Source organism: Rhinopithecus roxellana, chromosome 4, assembly GCF_007565055.1.
Source record: "Rhinopithecus roxellana isolate Shanxi Qingling chromosome 4, ASM756505v1, whole genome shotgun sequence".
Lineage (NCBI taxonomy): Eukaryota > Metazoa > Chordata > Mammalia > Primates > Cercopithecidae > Rhinopithecus > Rhinopithecus roxellana.
In genome coordinates, this window is record NC_044552.1 from 39,266,396 (window position 1) to 39,285,004 (window position 18,609).

Below are 18,609 nucleotides of genomic sequence, written 5' to 3' on the forward strand. Positions count from 1 at the left end.
ATGTTTGTATTATCTTTAATGTTTTGCCATCAAAAATAAATAAGTTTTGGACTGGGCACAGTGGCTTACGCCTATAATTCCAGCACTTTGGGAGGCCAAGGCAGGTGGATCATTTGAGGCCAGTTCGAGACCAGCCTGGCCAACATGATGAAACCTCGTCTCTACAAAAAAACACATAAAAAAATCAGCCAGGTGGGGTGGCACACGCCTGTAATCCCTGCTTCCAGCTACTGGGAGGCTGAGGCAGGAGAATCGCTTGAACCCAGGAGGCAGAGGTTTCAGTGAACCAAGATAGTGCCACCACACTCCAGCCTGGACAACAAAGTGAGAAAGTTCTTAAGGAAATGAAGTTTGAATTTGTAACATTTTATAATAATTAAATTAATTTCTAATCTTGCTCATGTAATGAAGTTCCCTTTAGACCTATCTAATGTATGTCAAGGAATACCTTTAAGAAAGTTTTAGAAAAGCTAAACATCCCCTTGTTTTAAAAAATAAAAATAAAAAAAATTTTTGGTCTATTAGTCCTCGAAAGTAGGGAATAAAGTTAAGATGAGTATACAGAAACATCCAGTTCTCCAAAGTATTTTCACTGAAACTGAATCTATTTCAGTGAATTATTCAGATAACTGCCTTCTTTTTCTATTACTCATGGAAACAGGACCAAAAGTTATTTGGTGCCATATGAAATAAATGACAGTGTGGCTAACGCAACCTGCTATTCCTACTTCACATTCTGAAGTTGGATGCAACAAATCTATTTTGACTAAGTAATGCTCAGATCATTTGTTAAATAGTAATCAGGGAACTGTACCAACAGGTTTCACCAAGTTACTTTGTTTTTATTTTTAGCTTTTTACCAAGGCAGCATAAGCTGTATTTCCCTCTTACCAGAATATATTTAAAACCATTTCTTTAACTCAGTCAGGTATAGCGTAAAAAATAAGGGCTCTGGTGCCACTTTAGCCATAAGGCTGGGCAAGTTATTCAACTGAAAATAAGTGTCCTCCAGTGTAAAATAAGCATAGGAATACCTAATGTAGGAAGGTTGATATCAGGATTTAAATGGGAAGTTCCTGACACATTGAAAATATTTAACTATTTGTAGTTATTATTGTTTTCCGGCGGGGGGTGGTTGGTTGGTTTTTTTTTTTTTTAGACAGAGGTTCTCTCCGTTGCCCAGGCTGAGTGTAATGGCATGATCTCAGCTCACTGCAACCTCTGTATCCTGTGTTCAAGCTATTCTCATGTCTCAGCCTCCTGAGTAGCTGGGACTACAGGCATGCACCACCACACCCGGCTAATTTTTGTATTTTTTGTAGATACAGTGTTTCATTATGTTGGCCAGGCTGGTCTTGAACTCCTGGCCTCAAGTGATCCTCCCACCTTGGCCTCCCAAAGTGCTGGGATTACAGGTGTGAGCCACTGTGTCTGGCCAGTTTTCTAGTTTTTATTTTAATTAGTTATTGAGTAATTTTATAATGTTTATATTTTTAATGTGTTAGACATGGGACTATTAAACACAAAATCCTATGTCAAGTATTAGATATTAGGGTGTCTTTTTTTTTTTTTCCTTTTGTGTTTTAAGACAGGGTCTCACTCTGTCTCCCAGACTGGAGTGCAGTGGCACTATCGTAGCTTACTGTAACTTCAAACTTCGGGGCTCAAGGAGGCTACAGATGCACACCACCATACCCAGTTAATTTTTTTTTTAATGTTTATGGAGATGGGGTCTCACTATGTTGCCCAAGCTGATCTCAAACTCCTGGCCTCACATCATCTTCCAGCCTCAGCATCCAAATTGCTGGGACTACAGGCATGAACCACTATGCCCAGCCTATTTTTTCTTAATTCAGTAAACTTATGTAAATGTGACAATTATGCTTTTAACAAACATTTACTGAGGACATAGTAAGTACACTATTAGTCATTGTTAGACATTGGGAATATAAGATGAATAACAGAATCTCTGCCCTCGAAAAGACTTCTTACTGGTGAATTTAGGAGAGGCAACGGTATATAAACAAGGAAGAGCAAAGGTACTATGATAATATGTAACCTGGGTGTCAGCTGAGATCTCCCTGGATTTTAAGCTCTCAGTTAGGATTGGTTTGAACCTCCATTCCACCTCATTTGCAAGTCCAATGCCCAACCCAAGATTTCTTATTTCTGGGGAGCTAATGTTCTCACTGACCCGCTCTGGCTCTGAACTTCCCCTTATGGTAAACTAGTATGTTTCATGGATGAGCTGCCATCTGTCCTTATTCCACAAACATCCACTGAGATGTAGAACTTAGCCCTGTTCCTAGGTTTCACCGAAAAGCATTTTCACAAAGCTCTGTGTGGGCACAGCAGATTTACTAAGGTTATGAGATGATGAAAGGGAGTTAACATCACAGAAACACAGCTTAAAAGTACTGTAAATTTCTATTCTTAAAAGTGGGCCAGGTGTGGTGGCTCACATCTGTAATCCCAGCACTTTGGGAGGCCAAGGTGGGTGGATCGCTTGAGGTCAGGAGTTCAAGACCAACCTGGTCAATATGGCGAGGCCCCGTCTCTAATAAAAATACAGAAATCAGCTGGGCGTGGTGGTGCATGCCTGTAATCCCAGCTACGCAGCAGGCTGAGGCAGGAGAATCGCTTGAACCTGGGAGGCAGAGGTTGTACTGAGCAAAGATCACACCACTGCACTCCAGCCTTGGTGAAAAAGCACTCCTGCCACAATGTCGTGCTTCTCCACAATGCTCCTTTTTCTTCTTTCTACTCAGTCCTCTGCTCTTCCTCACCCACAAATTCTTATTTGTTTTTAATATTAAGTAGTTTTTTTTCTTAGATTCCAGCAGGCTCCAGTCTTTGAGGGCTTTCTGGCCACCCAGCAGTTTATTAGTGCGTTTTCTTCTTTCTTTTTTTTTTTTTTTTTTTTTGAGATGGAGTTTCACTCTTGTTGCCCAGGCTGGATGGAGTTCAATGGCACCATATCGGGTCACTGCAACCTCTGCCTCCCAGGTTCAAGCGATTCTCCTGCCTCAGCCTCCCGAGTAGCTGGGATTATAGGCATGTGCCACCATGCCCGGCTAATTTTGTATTTTTAGTAGAGATGGGGATTCTCCATATTGGTCAGGCTGGTCTCAAACTGCCGACCTCAGGTGATCCGCCAGCCTCAGCCTCCCAAAGTGATTACAAGCGTGAGCCACTGCGCCCAGCCTGTTAGTGCATTTTCTCAAAGAAATCGGAGATCATTTCCTTCAAAACTATCTGCTCTAATACAAATTATCTTACCTCCATATGTATAGATTATAACAGAGACACAATTAGGGAGTAGTCATTTGAGGCCACTAAGTGTTGACTGGAGCAGAGAAAGATGTCAAGGAAGACAACCTCTCTGAACCTCAGTTGCCTTCAAGGTCTTGTGATGAGGATAACATGGAAATGTATGCGAAGTGCCTTGCACATGATAAGCTCTTAATAAATGTTGAGTTTTTTGTTATTATTATCGTTACTATTGAGAAGATGACTCATCACTCAGCCTTGAAAAGTAAATGATGGTTAACAAAATGAGGAAGGATAATTTCGGCAGAGGGAGCCGTATTAGCAAAGTCAGAGTGTGTTGGAGGAAACTGCAAGTTGTCCAGCATGATGAGATCATAGGGTATGAGAAGGAAAGCTAGAAAGTTGACAGGAGCCAGATCAAATAAAGTCTTAGGCATTATGTTTGGGCTTTATCTAATGAAAGATGGTGAGCCTTGGAAGAATTTTTTTAACGCAGTGACATGGTTAAATTTGCCTTTTAGTTGACAGTAATGTGTAAGACAGGTTGGAAGGGTGAAAAATTGGAAGGAGCTAACAGTTCAGGAAGAGGTGATATGGGCTAGAGTTAAGTCAATGGAGTAGGAAACAACAGAAGATAGCAGGAGAAATGCTAAAGAAGTAGAATTTTATATGACTTGGGTACTCGTATGACATGAGGATAGAAGTAAGGCAAAGAAGGAACTCAAATATCATTCCAAGGTTTCTTGACTTACTGAGTGAATGGTAGTACCATTTATAAAGACAAGGAATACTAAAATGGCAGTTTTGGACGTATGTTTGAGGTGACTGTACAAATCTCAGTGGCTATGACAAGCAGCAAACTGGAATATTCAGGCAGAATAGTCAAGATAGAAGCTAGAATAAAGTCTGTAGTTCAAGAGAGTGGATGGACATTTAGGTTTAGGAACCAGAAGCACACAGCACTCATCATTCCACACACCTAACTCACATGTAACACACAGCTCTGTTCCTAGATTCGGCCTAGAAGCATTCTTGCAAGAATCTGTGTGGGTGCAGCGGAAGCCAAAGGAGGCAATGAAATGCCCAAGACAGTGTATAAAACAATGAGAAGTGAGTCAAACATCAAATCCTAAATACCCACATTCAGTGCTTCTAGTTCCCAGATCTAAATGTCCACATACTCTCCTGATCTCCAGACTGTATTCTACCTTCTATCTGCACCACTCTGCCTGAATATTCCAGTTGTGCTACTGGTTATAGCCACTGGGATTTTATACTGTTACCTTAAACACAGTCAATGGGAAGAGGAGAGGAAGAGTCAACAAGGAACACTGAGAGGTTGGTTAGTGGTGTCACAGAAACCAGGAGAGCAGAGTTTCAAAGAGGCATATTAATGATGCTAAAATGAGAATCAGGATTAATTGGACTTAGCCAGTTGAAGGTAACCTTTGGCAAAACAGAGTGGTAGGAATAGGAGCTTGGTTATAGTGACTTGGAGAGTCCTATAAGGTCCTTATTCTTTCCAAGAACTTGGCCTGTGAAAGAGAAAGAGTAGCTGGAGAAATATTCAGGGCCATGAGATAGATTTTCAAGATCAAAAGACTTGAAGTTGTTTATAGGCTTTTGAGATGAAGCTGGTAAAGAGGGAAGGTTTGAACACTTGGGATAGAAGAAGGCTAACAACAAAATCACGATAATGCACAGACGGAATTAAACCCTAGAAAAGAGCCCAGAAAGTGGGATGAGTCTTAAATTAGAAAAGAGGCAGACCGGAAAAAAGAAATAAGAATTTGAAGCAGACCATACCTGATGATCCCAGTCTTTTTCAGTAATGTATGAAAGCAACTATTTTGCTGAAAAAGTGAGGATGACAGAGTAAGTCCTGTATGAGGTGATAAACTTTTGTTGCCACACTGTGAGGACTAAGGCAGAGATAATCAGAGGCTTGTTAAATTGCAGCTAGCCCAGAGCATAGAGCTGTGGCTCTAAAAGTGTACTCACAGCATCTGCTTCTTGTTAGAAATGAACATTTGGGCCCCACCCCAAACCTGCAGAATCAGATACTCTGGGGTGCAGAGTTCAGCAATCTACCTTAACAAGTTGCCCAGGTGATTGTGAAGTAAGTTAATGTTTGAGAACCACTTGCACTAGAGCATCTACAGAATTTGTGACTCCTCCAACTAGCAAGCAATGATGAAGCACAAACTACGCTACTCAGCCACATTCTAGTCATTTTTGGTAATATTTTTCATATTACAAATATATTTATTTGGAACAATAGTCTTAAAGACTTTTAAAGCTCTACTGGTTTCTCTCTAGAAATGGGTGTCATACAAGATTTAAAAATCTAAACCAAGAGATTTCTTTCTTCCAAGTTTTACAAAGCAAATACTATAAAAAATTGCTTCTCTACTCTCATTTTACATTTATAATAGAGAAATAATAAAATTGTTCACAGCATCAGAAATATTCAGTGACTCCCCCTATGTAGCAGTTCTCTAATTATGCTCCAGCACTGGTGTGATCCCATTCTAACCAAATAATGGCAGCCATTTCTCAGTTCATGGGGAAGGAGTCTGAACTGAATTTCTCAATTTTAAATTATCCTCCAACAAATGTTTCTTCAACCTTTGGCTTTTACTACTACTTCTCTTGCAGCAAGTGCTGATTGATGACCAAGTAAGTGAACAAACAGTAAATGAATATTAATGAAATTTGAAGTTAGCCAGTCATACTTAGTTCAATAGTTCCTCTTTAATAGAATACATGTTTATGACTGTGATTTTTATATTGCATACCAATAATAAAGTCATTTTCTACTAGTATTGTCCCAATAATGTTGCCATTGTTCAAATATTTGGAACCTAATTGGAACTACTTTCACAATCTGGGAGATATCCTTTTGGACATCCTAAACAATGTAACAGACTGCTGGTCTAGAAAGATCATAAAGACTTATTTTTCAGCTAAATATGTGTGTGGGTGATCAAGGTGATTTAACCAGATATGCCTTGCTTAAAGAAATATGGCATTATATGTAGAAATCCGTATTTGTAAACCATAGATGGACATACAGATGACAGTGGAACATTCTCCAATTACTTACAATTAAGACTAAGCTCTGAACGTTAATTTGTACAATAAGTAAATAATGGATCACTGTAGAGATACAGATCCAAGACAGCAAGCCTTAATTATAACCTGATTAAAATATGATATAAATAAGAAGAGAGGTTAGTCAGAAAGCATAGAAAGAGCAGAATTAGAATATATTGGCAGGCCGGGCATGGTGGCTCATGTCTGTAATCTGGCACTTTGGGAAGCTGAGGTGGGCAGATCACTTAAGACCAGGAATTAGAGACCAGCCTGGCCAACAAGGTGAAACTGTGTCTCTACTAAAAATAAAAAAATTAGTCAGGTATGGTGGCGCACACCTGTAATCCCAGCTACTTGGGAGGTCGAAGCACGAGAATGGCTTGAACCCGGGAGATGGGGGTTGCAGTGAGCTGAGATTGCACCACTGCCCTCCAGCCTGGGCCACAGAGAAAGACACTGTCCAAACAAAACAAAACAAAACAAAAAAGTTATTTCACATTCCAATACTGTGGAGGTAAAAGAGGAAAAGATAAATAGGTCAGGCTATGAGGGTCTTAGTATTATTTAAAAATTCAAATTATATAAGTAACTCTCCTTATCCTGATTCTGTTGTGACCAAGCAACCTTCAGATTCTTTGGCTTCCATGAATAGTATTGGGCTTCTCAGTAATGTGATAATAATGTCAATGATAATGTCAATAACTCAGCACTTTGTTTTTTATGCTGGGTCTCTTATATGTTGAGTCAGCTCTGGAACAGCAATATGTTGTCTGGTGAGGGTTAAGGGGGTCAAACCCCAAACCCAAACTCCACTCTAAGAGGTTCAGGCAGTCCTCCTTGGCAGCACCCCAACCTGGAAACCTGCCTTTCTTCTGAACAACTACAGGAAACAAATAAATTATCGCGTGCTTTTTCACCTCATAAAAGGATCGTTTGATTTATGAAAATGTTTTCAAACATTGGGAACTTAAATAAGATGAGAAACTGAGAAGTGACTTTTGAGTTTTCAGAAGTTTAATGTTGACATAACTGGTATTGATGGTGTGGTGAGGGTATGATGTGCATGTATTGAACAGATCACTCATTTGAGATTAGCAGTGAAAAGAAGGAAGGGAACAAGATGGAAGGTGAACGGGCAATTGGGTAATTGAAAAGAGTTTTGGTTGTTATTTTCCCCCATGAGAAAGAAACTAGGTCAGAAAAAAAGAGAAAGGCCAATGGAATTGGCCATAGAGATATGAACATCACAGGATAGAAGTGGGATAACTGGGAATATAGGCTCCCTAAAAAGATTGGGTTTGCGGGACAAGGGAGTACATTTCCTTCGAGGAAAACTCCTCCAAAATTACTCTGAAATACAGTACTTCCTTTAAATACATAACTTATTATTATAGAATGGCTTTAGACTATCTTCCCTCTGATCAAATATCTCTCAAATTTTATTTATTTACAAAATATTAATGAAGTGCCTCTCACAATTAAAAGAGGAAGAAAGATGTGATCCTTGTCCTAGAGAAGCTTATAGTCTAACAGGAAAAAATGGACTTCTAAACAAATCATTGCATGTCTTGTATAGGTACAAGATTCTATGTGATATGGTTTGGATGTTTATCCACTCCAAATCTCATTTTGAAATGTGATTCCCAATGTTGGAGGTGGGGCCTGGTTGAAGGTGACTAGATTACGGGGACAGATCCCTTATGAATGGCTTAGCACCATTCCCTTGGTAAAAGTGAGCTCTTGCTGTTACTTTACATGAGATTCTGTTGTTTAAAAGAGTCTGAGACCTTCCCCTTCCTCTCTTGCTCCCACTCTCACCCCATGATGTGCCTGCACCTGCTTCACCCTTCATCATGATTATAAGCTTTCTAGGCAGATATTGGTACCATGATTACTTGCACAGCCTGAAGAACCATGAACCAATTAAACTTTTTTTCTTTATAAATTACCCAGCCTCAGGTATTTCTTTACAGCAATACTAAAATGGCCTAACACATTGTATTAGTCTGTTTTCACACTGCTGTAAAGAACTGCCTGAGACTGGGTAATTTATAAAGGAAAGAGGTTTAATTGACTCACAGTTCAGCATGGCTGGGGTAGCCTCAGGAAACTTACAGTCATGGTGGAAAGCGAAGGCGAAGCAAGGCACCTTCTTCACAAGGCAGCAGGAAAGAGAAGTGCCAAGCAAAGGGGAAAGAACCCCTGATAAAACCATCAGATCTTGTTAGAACTCACTCACTATCATGAGAACAGCATGGAGGAAACCGCCCCACAATTCAATTACCTCTACCTGGTCTCTCACTTGACATGTGGGGATTATGGGGATTATGGGGATTATGGGGATGCAATTCAAGATGAGATTTGGGTGGGGACACAAAGCCTAACCGTATCACACACTATGGAAGCATAGAGGAGATTAGTTTTGCTTTTTAAATATTCAAATAACACTTCAAAACTATTTAATCCATTTCACTGGTGGCTCATCTCTTCACCAGTTTCCAGTCCTCATCTGCAGGCTCTCATATATGTAGTCAGTCCTTTATACTTGTTTCCAATCGGTTAAACAAACATACATTTTATTTGCTTGTACAGTATAATAGAACTAGAGGGTCTGGGGAACTCAGAATTACATAATACGTAATCCCTGCCTTCAAGAAATTTGCACTCCAATTGAGGTGTCCAAGCTAATAGAACATTTTATTTTTTTACTATTTATATTTAAATATAGGCTGCGCGTAGTGTCTTATGCCTGTAATCCCAGCACTTTGAGAGGCCAAGGCAGGAGGATTGCTTGAGGCTGGGAGTTTGAGACCAGCCTGGGCAACATTTTGTGCAACTCTGTCTCTACAAAAAAAATTTAAAAACTAGCCAGGTGTGGTGGCATCCACCTATATTCCTAGCTACTTGGGAAGCTGAGGCAGGAGGAATGCATGAGTCCAGGTTACAGGGAGCTGTGATCACACCACTGTACTCCAGCCTGGACAACAGAGTGAGATTCTGTCGCTAATAAAATAAAATAAATAAAAATAAATACACTTTTACTTCTTAAAGGGAAAACCAGTTAGGCTATATAATCCCCATAATTGTGCCACATTTCCTAGACAGCAAAGACTTTAGGTGTGGAGGGTCAGAAGAAAAAGAAGGGAGACCAATAAATTGTAATGTCAATTTCTAGGTGTGGAAATTACCTAGAAAATGTCTAGATATATATACACACACATACACACACACACACATATATACACACACACACACACACATATTTATTCTGTTTAGTGTTCTCTGAGCTTCCTAGCTTAAGGTTTAGTATCTCTCATTCATTTTGGAAAATTCTCAGCCATTATTACTGCAAATACGTCTTCTGTTAATTTCTTTCTTTCTTCCCCTTCTGTTATTCCCATTGCAAGTATGTTATCCTTTGGTAAGTGGCCCACAGTTCTTGGATATTCTGTTCAGATTTTTTTGTTTCTACTGGCCTGTCTTCAGGCTCACAGATTCTTTGTCCATGTCACATCTTTTGATGAGCCCATCAAAGGCATTCTTTATTTCTGTTACAGTGTTTTTGACTTCTAGTATTTCCTTTTGATTGTTTCCTAGGGTTTCTATCTGTTTATATTACCCATTTGTTCTCACATGACATTCTTTTTTTTCTCAATTAGGGCACTTAGCATATTAATCGTAGTTATTTTATATTTCTAGTCTGATAATTTCAAAATCTCTGCTATATCTGAGTCTGGTTCTGATGCTTACTTTGTCTATTCAGACTGTATTTTTTGCTTCTTAGTATTTCTTGTAATTTTTTGTGGAAAGTCAGGTATGGTGTACTGGGTAAAAGGAACTGAGGGAGATAGGCCTTCACTGTGTGGTTTTATGTTTTTCTGGCTAAGAGTTAAGTTGTGCTTATTGTTTGCTGTAGCTGCGGTGTCAGTGTCTAAAAATGTACTATTGATATGTTTTTGCATTGCCATAAAGGAATATTTATAAAGAAAAGAGGTTTAATTGGCTCATAGTTCTGCAGGCTCTATAGGAAGTGTAGTGCCACCATCCCCTTCTGGTGAGGGCCTCAGGAAGATTACAACCATAGCAGAAAGTGAACAGGGAAACCAGTGCATAACATGGAGACAGCAGGAGTAAGGTTGGGGTTGGGTAGGGGGTGCCACAGTCTTTTTTTTTTTTTTTTTCCTTTTTTTTGAGACAGAGTCTTACTCTGTAGCCGAGGCTGGAGTGCAGTGGCATGATCTCAGCTCACTGTAACCTCCACCTCCCGGGTCCCAGTTCAAGCAATTCTCCTGCCTCAGCCTCCCGAGTACCTGGGATTACAGGCATGCACCACCATGCCCAGCTAATTGTTGTACTTTTAGTAGAGACGGGATTTCACCATGTTGTTTAGGCTGGTCTTGAATGCTTGACCTCATGATCCGACCTCCTCAACCTCCCAAAGTGCTAGGATTACAGGTGTGAGCCACTGCGCCCAGCCACCACACTCTTAAACAAGCAGATCTCCCATGAACTCAGAGTGAGAACTTACTCATTGTCATGAGGAAAGCACCAAGCCATTCATGAGGGATCCGCCCTCATGACCCAAACACCTCCCACCAGGCCCCACCTCTAACATTGAAATTTGGAGGGGACAAACATCCAAGCCATATCAAATGTCCTCTAGGGTCCTCGTTTTAGCCTCACCTGTTGTCGTTGGGTTTCCCTAGAGACTCCTTTTTAAGTAGGATCTGAAGCTTACGGATCTTTTAGCTATGATCCTCGGTGAGTATAAAGGACCCTGACTGATGTGGTGGTAAAGTACAGGTGCAGAGGAAGTGTTCCATAATTTTATTATTAGCTTTCAGTCTTTTAGTGACCCTGGCTCCTTGGGCTGTGAACTTCACAAGTGCTTCTCATCTTCTCCTCCTCCCGACACTGCCATCAAGTTAGATAGGAAGGCTAGTAGGGGCTGGGGTTATGTATTTCTCTTCCTCCATGTGGAATGCTGGAGAAGGTTGGAGTTGGGTATTTTCTTTCCCCCAGGTCAGCTAAACCCGGGTAAAATAGTTTGCCTTAAGGGCAGGCGTTTGTTAAGCAGAACAAAGTGCTCTGAGCATATTTCAAATGATTACTTTTCCCTCTTTCCACAGGAAGCTTGAGAGCATTTTTCCCTGATCTTTATCCCAAGAACCTAGTGGGACTCCTGGAGGTAAAACTCAGGAATGAGTGTGTGTCGGGGGGAGGCAAGACTAGGGTTCCAGGAATTTTACTGTTGCTGTTTTTAATATCTCAAGCTAGTCCCCAAGCTTAGTCTCCAGCGATGAATGATACTTACCCTTTAACACTTACCCTTTAAGCGTTCCTACTAGGTTTCAGCCACACTTCTGTTCCTGATAATCTGTGATTGTCTGTATTCAGTCTGTTTCTCCAGGGTTTGGGGCAGTGGTTTGTCCTGTGACCTCCACTCTCTGATGGAACTAAGAAGAATGGTTGGTTTTCAGTTTACTCATTTTTTTTTCTTGTGAGAATGGAAGTGACAATTTTCAAGTTCTTTCCATGTCACATTGGAAACTGGAAGTCCACTTCAGTCTCACACATAGAAATAATTGATGACTATTAGAATCTTAACATCTATCAGTTGAAGTCACGCTGGTAGTCAGTGGTAGAATGACACACTGTTTTATGCTCAAATCTGGTTCTTAAACCTCCTAGGTGTTGGGTTATTTTAGTTGAATTACTGAACCCATGTGAGCTCATATATTCTCATCTATAAAATGAGACCAATATAAATTCTTCCTAAAACGTAAGAAGAAAGAGTAAAATAAGAACATATAACAAAAAATTTAGGGGAAAATGTGTGACAAAAATTTAGCAAAAGAAGAGGCAATTTCTATGGTTCTTTACCTTACATTATAATCTATAAAAGTAAGCATTTCAAATGAGTCATACACTAACCCAAGACTTTTTTTTTTTTTTTTGAGATAGGGTCTTGCTCTGTTGCCCAGGCTGGAGTAACATGGCACCATCTTGGCTCACTGCAACCTCCACTTCCTGGGTTCAAGCAATCGTGCCTCAGCCTCCCAAATAGCTGGGATTACAGGCATGTGCCACCACACCCAGCTAATTTTTTTGTATTTTTAGTAGAGAGGAGTTTCACCATATTGGCCAGGCTGGTCTCGAACTCCTGGCCTCAAGTGATCCACCTGCCTTGGCTTCCCAAGTGCTGGGATTATAGGCATGAACTACTGCACCAGCCTTAACCCAAAACATTTTCAACCCACTATATTAATTACTAAAAGATTATGAAAAGATTTCTTAATTGGGTAATTGCTTTAAAATAAAGACAGAGTTTAAATCTGAAGTGGTATCACCTAGTGACAAGCAATTATAAAGCTTTAGTATAAAAAAACTCTCCTAATAGATACCATAATATGCATCTGTCAAAATAAGCATTCTATAAAGTGGAAATAGATTCCATACTAATTCTCAGATATTACATAAAAATCTGAGAATTTTAGTCATACAATATTTTATAATTTTAAAACAATCATTGAGGTATAATTACATATCATATTTACTTATCATGAGATTGTTGTGTAATTCAATGGCTTTAGTACATTTACTGAGATGTATAACCATCACCATAATCCAGTTTTAGAAGGTTTGCATCATCCTAAAAGGATTGTTAATACCCATTTCATTTCTGCTCCCATGCCAGCCCTAGACAACCACTAATCTACTTTCCAGAGTGCAGTGGCAGTATTGTAGCTCACTTCATTCTTGAATTCCTGGACCCAAACCATCCTCCTGCCTCAGCCTCCCAAGTAGCTGGGACTACAGGCATGTGGTACCATGCCCAGCTGATTTTTAAATTTATTGTAGAGACAGGGTCTCACTATGTTACTCAGCCTGCTCTCAAATTCCTGGGCTCCAACGATCCTCTTGCTCTGATCTCCCAAAGTGCTGGGATTACAGGTGTAAACCACTGTACCCATCCCACTAATCTTCTTTCTGACTTTGGACATCTCATATAAATAGAATTATATAATATGTGGCCATTTGTATCTGGCATCTTTCACTTACTACAGTGTTTTCAACCTTCATCCATTTTGTAACATACATCAATCAGAATTTTATTCCTTTATATCACTGAATAGCAATATCCATTGAACAGATACAGTATATTTTATTTATTCATTCATCAGTTGATGGACATTTGGATCATTTCCACTTTCTGGCTATTATGAATAATGCTGCTATAAAAAATGCTTATACATACTTTGTCCAAGTTTTTGTGTAGATATGTGTGTAGTATATGTATGTTGTATATTTGTTTTCATTTCTCTTGGGTATAAACCTAAGTAAGAGTAGAATTTCTGGGTCGTATGGTAAATTTATATTTAAAACTTTTTTTTTTTTTGAGACAGAGTCTCACTCTGTTGCCCAGGCTGGAGTGCAGTGGTGCGATCTCAGCTCACTGCAAGCTCCGTCTCCCAGGTTCACACCATTCTCCTGCCTCAGCCTCCTGAGTAGCTGGGACTACAGGTGCGCACCACCACACTCAGCTAAGTTTTTGTACTTTTAGTAGAGATGGGGTTTCACCGTGTTGGCCAGGATGGTCTTGATCTCCTGACCTCGTGATCCGCCCGCCTTTGCCTCACAAAGTGCTGGGATTACAGGTGTGAGCCACCGTGCCCAGCATATATTTAAAACTTTTAAAAAGATCCAACTGTTTTCCAAAGTAGCAGTTTGGAAATGGTACCATTTACCATTCCCACCAATAATATTTCAGAGTTTCTGTGTCACAGCATCCTTGCTAACATTTGTTATTGTCTGATTACAGCCATCCCAGTGGGTGTGAAATGGTGTCTCATAATGTTTTAATTTGCGTTCCCCTAATGACTAGTGATGCCAGATTCGTGATACTTATGAGTATTTCAAAAATGGCATATTAGCCATTTTTATACCTTCTTTGGCAAAATGTCTATTCAAATCTTTTGCTAGTCACATAATATTTTAGGGGACCAAAATTAAAGAATTATTGATAAATTATTTCGATTGGATTTGATATTTTATGCAAGAATCACGCATATATACTTAATATAGTTGGTGCAATTAATCATTTTTAAACTTATAACATTAAATATAAACAACACAATAGAATATCAATATTGACCTACTGAGGTCTTCGAGGCAGGGAGGATCCTATCTCATTTTTGTGTTCCCTACGTGTGACATCGAACCTAGCATTGTGCCTAGATCATGTTGAGTGTTCAGTGGATGGTTTACACTCAGGTTTGGAAATCCAGTCTGTGTGAAGTTATTTTCTCCTTAGAACTTTGCCAGTGGTTTTGTTGGGCTGCCTCTTTGGCTCTGGGACACATGGACATAGAACCTAGTAATTAAGGGTGTAAGCTATAGATTCAGATTGCCTTGGCTTCACTGCTTTCAGTGTGCCCTTGGTAAAGTTTCTTAACCTGTTTATTAAGCCCCAGGTTCCTCACCTGTATTAACTGTACTTGCTGCCTAAAGTTGCAGTGGGAGGTAGATGAGACGATCCATACAGAGCTCTTAGCACAGCGCCTGATTACCATAAGTGCTCAGTAACCATGAGCTGTTATCATTGAATTTGTTAAGAGTCTGGACAGTGAGACTTCAGCTAAAGTCTGATTAAGAAAGAGGCAGTTTTGCTGCATTTTCTCCCCTCAGTTGTTCCTTAAAATATTTTTATATGTATAGGCTTTCTTTTGAAACCAATATAGATAACAACATTAAAATGTTCAAAAGATATGTGAAGATTTTAAAGAAATTGGCAAGTACATACAATATGGTACCTTTATTACTAATCTTTCAATTTTAACAAGTGTTACTTGACCACAGTCTAGCATCATTCATCCCCTGACTTATGTAGAACATTTTTTTCTGACTCACCTTACATCTTTATCTTGAAGTCAGTCAGTCCCTCAAAACAGCTCCTCTAACCTTCACGTTAGTTTGTTATCTACAGTTCCAACTTAGGGCTTTCCTCCTTGTGACATTAATAGCTATCTTTTAATAAGTGCCATGTGGCATGTGCTCTAATACAACTCATCTCTAATTATTACAACAATCTAGCAAAGTAGGTATTATTTGTCCCATTTTAGACATGAGGACTTTGAGACACACTGTGGCTATGTAATTTTCCCAAGTCACACACCTGGTAAATGAAGAGCCTATATTCAGTATAGTATCTATGTGACTCTCGAGGGCTGTGTTCTCTTGCAGAAAAGGTGTTTGAAGTTTTTGTTTACAAAAGCAAGCTGTAAAGAAATTTCTAATTAGGGATAAAAAAATCATTGAGCTACCTGTGACAGTGAGTTTGAATTGCTGGGACTGAATTCAAAAAATTAGTGATATTATTCACATGAGTTTCTCTCCTCTTCTCTCCCATTTTTCTACTCCCCCTGACCCCAGTTTGTTTCCCTCTCTCTTCATCTGTATTTCTACTAATGAATAGTGTCAAGGTAGGAGCAGAAATGGAGCAAGATCAGCATTGGAAGCAGAGAGAATTGCCCATCTCCCAAAGTGGCTTCCTTTTCTCTTCCCCCTTTCCCTTTTTCATCTTCCTGTTTCTCTCTTCTTTCTCATTTCTTTCTTTCTTTTTTCTTTTCTTTCCTTTCTTTCCTCTTTTTTTTTTTTTTTTTTTTTTTTTGAGATGGAGTCTTGCTCTGTCACCCAGGCTGGAATGCAGTGGTGTGATCTTGGCTCACTGCAACCTCCACCTCCTGAGTTCAAGCCATTCTCCTGCCTCAGCCTCCTGAGTAGCTGAGATTACAGGCATGCACCACCATACCCAGCTAATTTTTGTATTTTTAGTAGAGACGGGGTTTCACCATGTTGGTCAGGCTAGTCTCAAACTCCTGACCTCATGATGCACCCACCTTGGCCTCCCAAAGTGCTGGGACTACAGGCGTGAGCCATCTTCTCTCTCATTTCTCTTTCTCCCTGTTTCTTTCTTTCACTCTCCGAAGAAAGAAAGGAAGAAGAGAGGGAGGTAGGGAGAGAAGTGGGGAAAGAGAGAAAGGAAGAGAAGAAAGAAGAAAGGAAGGAAAGAAGGAAGGAAGGAAGGAAAAAAGGAAGGAAGGAAGAAAAAAAGAAGGAAGGAAGGAAAAAGGAAGGAAGGAAGGAAAGACGGAGGGAGGGAGGGAAGGAGGAAGGAAGGAAGGAAGGAAGGAAGGAAGGAAGGAAGGAAGGAAGGAAGGAAGGAAGGAAGGAGAGACAGAGGGAGGAAGGGAAATTAGAGAGGTGTGGGGGAAGGTGGAGAAAAGAGAGGAGAACCGTAGGCAGTGGCTGGATCCTTTATGACAAGTTCGGGTTTTCTTTCCTGTCTTACTTGTTCCTTCCTTCCTGCCTTTTTCACACCACAAATATTGCCTCTAGTAACAGAACACCTCTAGTTCCAGTAAATGGTAACTGAGAAACGAAGTGGTCATTTACTTGTCAACTGGTATCTGCCTGTTCTTTAGATGATCTACATAAATGGGCTTAAATCCCTATTCACACCTTGTGCAAAATCTGATGCCCTCCCCAAGATTTCTCCAAATTCCTGAAAGTTTATAGTCTTGTGATCACCTCTAGTTCTAACTTCCTGACTCCAGTAAATTTGAGTTCTCTCCATTGTCTTATATATTCTTTTATTTCGTCTCTCTGCATCTATTTACACTTGGAACCCAGCCATTTCCCTTGATTTCTATTATTGAAAGACACCGTCTTCACAAAGACTCTCTGTGTGGCGAGCTTTACCGAAGGTAAAGAGAAATGAAGAGGAATTACAGTGCAGCAAAACAAACAACATAAAATTGAATATAATACATTCCTATTTTTAAAATGCCTCCAGCCATATTGTTTGCACTTTACCTTGAAGTTCATTTTTTTTTTTAGAAAGATGAGTTGCTGGATAAAGGTGGATAGATGTACAGATGTATGATAAGGCAAGTATAATAAAATATTAATGTAGAATGTAGGTGGTAAGTATATGGGTGTTTGCTGTTAAAAAAAAAGCTTTCAGCTTTGCTATTTATTGGAAATTTTTCATAATAAGATATTGAGAAAAACAAAAAACAAAACCAAAAAATTTCTTCAGCCTGTCTGTCAAGTCATTCAGCCATCCATCCTACCCTCTCTCTTAAATTCTGGATTATTTTCCAATGGGTAAACCCTGCCAAAATTTCTGTTCATTTCTAATGGAAAGCATGTTATCATTCTTTGTTATCTTCTACTAACCACAACCTCATTGCCTTCTCACCCAAGCTGCTTATGATCTCCTCCTAAACAAAGACTTCCTTAAGAATTCTTTAAGAGCAAGAACATCTTACACATATTTATATACTCCTTAATCCATTTAGCAATGCCTTGTTCATAGGAGATACTAAACATACATGTAAGGCTATACTGTACAGTAGAATTAAAGAGGAGATATGAAGCCAAAAGAAGCTAGTTTAAGTCCTGGCTCTGTCACTAACTGTGACCTTGAACTAGCTGTATAACTTCTTTGAGTCCATTTCTAAGTCTTCTAATCCAGAAAAGAGGTATGATTTTAAAACAATGCCTACCTCACAGGGCTGCCATGAGAATGAAATTGGATAATGCAGGCTTTTAAAACTGCAACTAGTAATTGAATAATTGGATAATGAACAGAGGGCAAAGATTGTTTATGTGATTGGACTGTGTGACTAACTGTTGGGGCCTCTGCTTTTCTGGCTAATGAACAACAGGCATACAAATGCTAGTACATCTTCCTAATGTAGACGTTCAATCTCTTCCAATGGCCTCTCTTCTCCTACCACAGCTGCAGCTCTAGTGGCAGTTCAGATGGTTCTAGAACTGCTACTTTCTGCAGTGCCCATTTGGTACAAACAAAACTCATGTATCCTTGTCAACCACTCAGTGGTAATGTTGAGACCCAAACTCTCTTTGCCTTCAGTTTTCGTTCCTAGTGTCTTGGGTTCTAGAGTTACCACTAGGATATCAAGAAACGTCCCATTTGACATCGTGTTATACTGTAATGGATTAGATAATTCAAGGAAAGTGTTTGTTGATTATGCTGTTAGAGTGTGTAATGGTATTTCACTGTGAATATTCATTTACCTCTCCACAAATTTTCTTTGCCCATGTAAGAGTGTTTGCCACTTCACTTTCTTAAAAATAATTTAAACATTTCTTACCTCTTTTAACTTACCTGCTTCTTTAGCTGAAGCTAATATAAGTGGGAATTTTAAAACAATG